Below are 5,190 nucleotides of genomic sequence, written 5' to 3'. Positions count from 1 at the left end.
CTAAAGAGCGTCTTTAGATATATTAAGTAAGGACTGGAAGAGTAAAATGGGAGGTGTCCTCTTGTAAACAGAAACACCACAGCAGATTGGATTTTGATACACCAATCTCTTTAGGTCCACACTATCCATAGTGCAAAAAGCAGGAAAACGATTCTTTCAAGCATAAGGAATTATTGGTCAGGAACAACCATGCGCGGCCTGTGACAGAAGCTGAGACCAGTGCAGGTGGAGACAGAATGATAGACACGATCCGTTTGTTTCCCCTGAAACATAAAAAAGGACACGCAACATGTTAGAAAAGTAGCAAACATTATGTCAAGTATCAACAATGTGTGTAAAAGTAAATCCAACACACAAGCTTTACAGTAAATAGTTTTTAACACATCTATAGCTAAATGGTGCACAAGTTGAGAATATAATTTCAATATGACATGCTTAAATATTACAACACAGTAATAATGAAACTTGTAATTTTATTTAACTGTGTTGAGGTGGACTCTCATTGAAGATTTATAGTCATTACAATCATTTATTGTATTAAAAACCAGCCTGTGTTTAAATTTAAAACACTCTTGATCAGTGCTCACATTTTAAAAATCATGTTATTTTATAAAGGATGTAAAAAAAAGATGTTATGCATATAAAATTATCAAGTATTTCTGAATTATTTCAAGTCAAAGTAAAGATCTTAAATCTGAAAATAATCCTGAGTGGCTAAACACACAATCAATTAGTTAAAAAAAAAGACACTAAAATGTGACATATACTATTTTAGTCATAATCAGGAACTGGAATTGCGTTGAACGTGTAGCAAAGCCCGAATTTTATCATTATTATGAAGCTAAGTTGGATCATTTTCCATCTCCCCTCGGGATATGGTATCGCGAACCTGCAGTATCAAAGCTGTTTATTATTATTCAGTTTTTTTCTTGAAATGGTAGCAGCCATGACCACCGAAGGCAACCATGTCAGAACTAAACCGGATAACGTCAACCAAAGCAACATCTTCACACATAAAACAAACCCCGCAGTGTACCTCGGAACAATTGGGACGAAAGTAATTCTTGACCTCTAATTACGTACCCGGTTTTTTCGTTGTATACATGACACCACATTCATTTGAAATGGCAGCATCGACTTTAGCGTCACGAAGCAAGTGGGAGCGACGGCTCTTTGTTAGCAAGCTAAATAGCACACAGCTAGCTAGCTAGTTAGTTAGCTGTCGTCGGCTAATCTTAAAACAGAGACAAGAATGACTAATTTCCGCGTCCTCTCTGGGTTTTCCGCCCAGCAATTCAAGGAACAGCTCAGTATTGCTTCAATTTTAAACCTATAAAAATAGTTAAAATACATTCATATACAGATTAAAAAAAAACATATACGAAAAAAAGTAGATTTTACATTTTCTGGGATGATTTATAACCAAAAGCTGCTCTTGTATGATTACGGTTTTCGTAAAATACGAAGCCAAACAGCGCCGCCTCAACCTAGTCTGTTCATGTTAGCTAGACAAATCTTGCTATTGACCTAAAAAGGGACCAAACTCCCTGTAGCTCCATTCAATTTAACGCACTAAGAGGCTTTAATGAGGCCAAAACTAGCTTAGCTTCAGGTTGCGCAGTTTACCTTTTTTAAATTTTAGAAAGTATCAACACAATAATTCATAAGCTATTGTTCTGTAAAACAAAATTGCGTTTAAGTCATATGGGTGACGTTTAACATTACAGCTTGGCAAATGATTTGTTGTAGCAATTAGCAATTTAGCTTTTTAACAACAGTTACTGTTGGCGGCGCCGGGTGGCAGATGGACCTACCTCCTATCCAGTTTCCACAACACACGTCAGTCAGGGTCGTTGAAATTATTTTCACACCATATAATCCTCTTCACATACTTAAAATGGAAATTATTATATCAAATATATACAAACATCACACATATACGCGGTATTCTAGCTATTCGACACTAGAAGTGCAATTTCTTGGGCTCGTTTTCAAACAAGCGACGCTGTTGCTACAGATGAAGGAATAACGGCTAGCAGTGTCATCGGCGCATGCGCGAAGAGCGTGACCACGCATGTCGCGTGTGCAAGTCTTGAATGTTGTCAAACTGGATTTGCTGCATTTATTTTATATTTAAATATGTGTTTAACGTCTTCTAAATTTGGGTTAAAAATAGTTGTATTGTATTCTGATTTTTTAATAGCTGTTGTAAGGATAAACTGACAAAGCTGACCAATTTATGCTGGGTTAGAGTTGGAGCACTGGTTTCTTTCTGTTTGAACTTAATAATAGTAATAATTATAATTTTATTTGTTTTTTATTCTATCTTAAAATGCATTTCTTTTATACCCAGTGTTAGATTAAAAACAACAATAAAATAGCAGTGAATTCAGACAAAAATACGCTGTTCTAGATAACCCCATTAAATGCCAACATACCTTTCTATTAATAAGACTGGTTTTGACTGAACAAAAGTCAAACATATTCCGGTATTAGATTTTTTTTAAATTTCCCCATGCTTTTTAAATTCAGTAAGAACTATCCATGCGTTTTTATAATTATATGTAATGGGATGATTAAATATTTGGTTACCTCAGTTTGGTGAACAGTGTCCTCTAGTGGTCTTAAACAGGGATACACGTCACCTTGCTGCAAATCAGCTTTTCCAATTACAGATTTATTTATTTTTTACATATATATATATATATATTATAATTTTTTTAAAAATGTATCTTCTCACTATTTTAGAGTATTTTATCTGTTCCACACTCTGTACTTTCTGGACTGAGATGTCTGAGGTTTTTCCAGGGATCTGCTCCAGCCACTTCTCCAATTTAGGGGTTACTGCCCCTAGCAATCCATGGATACCACAGTCCATTCGCCTTCAAATCTTTCACCAGCTCTTTACTGAGTTCCTGGCATTTGTGTGTGTGTGCTCCTTCTTCATCACTTGGTATTGCCACATCTACTGCAGTGACTTTGCTCCATTTTATTGTCCACCACTACAATGTCTGATTTCCAATCACAAGAAGTCTGGAACCCCCACAAGATCTTTGCTCTTTCGTCCTCTTCAACTTTTTGACCCGGGGTCTCCAGTCCATATTCTGGACACATTTCTCTGTCCACTATCCAAACCACTTGGTTGTGGCGCTACACCTTTGATTTTGTCTGGTTTGGTAGATCTTCTCTATCATTCTGATGCAGATCCTGCTCCTGTCAAGCCAGGATGAGTGGTTCTGTGCCAGATGCTTAAAGCCATTGGCAGGACTTGGTGGTGTCGGCCATCTCAGTTACGATCTGATGTATATCCCATGCAGAGGCTTGTTCTGCCACGATCTGTCCTCTTCGCATCTGCTGCCGGGAGTTTTCACTTAGCACACTGTCTGTTGGGACATTCTATCTGATGTTTTTTACAAATCCTGGATGTTCCATCCTGGATAGTTGCTCCTATACTTGCTAGCCCTCAGCTTATTTCTTTGCAACCATGTGTACAGACTCAGAGAGCTGGATTTGGGATGGAACCCTCTGTGCATGATGAGGAGCTTTTGTATCTTAACATCTGTGATCTGTATCTCTTCTTCTGTCAGCTTATTCCTGATACCTGGTGATGCACATGTTGAATGGTATTTTGTTTCACTGATTCTCTGTTTAATATTGGTAATAGATGTAATGTAATGCTGTGAATTCATATATATATATATATATATATATGTGTGTGTGTGTTGTTTTATTTTATGAGTCTCCACAGTTTGAACAACTTTTTCTTTGTCCCCAATTTTATTTTTTTATCCCTCTCACCCTTTTGTCAAGACAAAAATTATAAATTTACAAGTAGCAGTTTTCCTTAACCTGGAGAGTATGAGCTTAAATGCCAGGTGTCTGTAACCCTAAGCCCGACTCCACTGTTTAGAAAAGTACACTTTATGGTTTTGTGGCCATTAAGCAATTAATTTACAAAATGTAGCTTACAAATATTCAATTTAAATTAATCAGCATTCTATTTTTCTATATATAACAATTTAGACTTATTTTACCAGTTATAGCTGGACTTCAAGTTCCTTTCAAAATAAAATACAGACAGTACAAAATAAAATCCCTGTTCTGCAGGACATTTACATGAGTTAAAAATGTAAGAAAGTCAAGTCAAAAAATGACATTTTCAATCATGATTTTGATGGACCATTGTCTTTTTTAACCATCTATTATGAATGTAACATCTGTATAAAATATTTTTTTAATAAAAAAAAAAAAACTACACATAAATGCAACTTTTCCTCATGACAGCAAATAAACACTGTTGTGCAGCAGAAGATAAGCATATGAGCTTTAGGCTTCTTCTAATGATAAACTAATCTGGCAGTAGATTAAACCTTTTACCATCATTTTGTTTATTTATTTATATGTTAAAAATCAAATGATAAATGGCAAGCAAAATTAACTCAAAATATGAGCTAAAACTACAATTATTTAGTCAAATTCTTCGCATTTATTAATTTTCCGTACTAACAAAAATAACAAAAATTGTTTTTTTTTTTCTTTTTTTTCCCCTAATCCTTTTGTATGTGGAAGTAAGGACCTTTTAAAAGTCCTGGGTTACTTTAGTTCATTGATATTTGAATTCAAAGTTCTATTCTAATCATTTTTTGGTCCATTTTTAAAAGCAAAACAAAACAACAACAAAAAAGCCAAAATAAAAAAAAAGTCTGTGACATTTTTGTGATATAGTTTCTGAAGAGCATAACAAATTATTTACCTCGAGTTTTGGGCAAAACTGTTAGCATGGAGCGAGTAAGCCTGATCTAATTTCCCATCATCCCTTTATTTACACTCTCTTTTGCTAGCTTACAGCCAATTTAACATTAGCGGTGCAACAAAGTATAGCAAAATCAGAGCTATGCAGCCCTTCAGTTGCAAGCCAAATAGAAGATAATACAAAAAATTAAGATGGATTTTTTTGTCTGAAAGTGGATGCATCAGAATTGTAGCTTCTACGTCACAGCTACAAGCTCTCTCCAACTGCTTTTTCATCTATAAAGAAATGCTTAGCATTGCAATTTCAAGCTTAATTTTCTTTATACAAAATAATGTCAGAAACACAAAAAACAAGATTTTTTTTTCTTTCCTGTAGTGGGTCTTTTTAAAATGTGTTCTTATCCCTCAGAATCATGGGACTCGTGACCGGGCGTTTTA

The 5,190-nt window shown here is 35.1% G+C and overlaps 1 long non-coding RNA gene across 1 annotated transcript; it reads right to left on the bottom strand.

Annotated features, from left to right (window-relative positions):
• Positions 1-91: 91 nt before the first annotated feature.
• Positions 92-2,186, bottom strand: LOC112152739. The gene is made up of 2 exons (XR_002920382.2): positions 1,815-2,186; positions 92-263 (listed from the first exon to the last, which is right to left on the bottom strand). It is a non-coding gene; the product is annotated as an uncharacterized LOC112152739 (long non-coding RNA).
• Positions 2,187-5,190: the final 3,004 nt, after the last annotated feature.

Source organism: Oryzias melastigma, linkage group LG6 (genome assembly GCF_002922805.2).
Source record: "Oryzias melastigma strain HK-1 linkage group LG6, ASM292280v2, whole genome shotgun sequence".
NCBI lineage: Eukaryota > Metazoa > Chordata > Actinopteri > Beloniformes > Adrianichthyidae > Oryzias > Oryzias melastigma.
The sequence above is the reverse complement of the archived record's forward strand: the minus strand, read 5'-3'. Positions and strand labels throughout refer to the sequence as shown.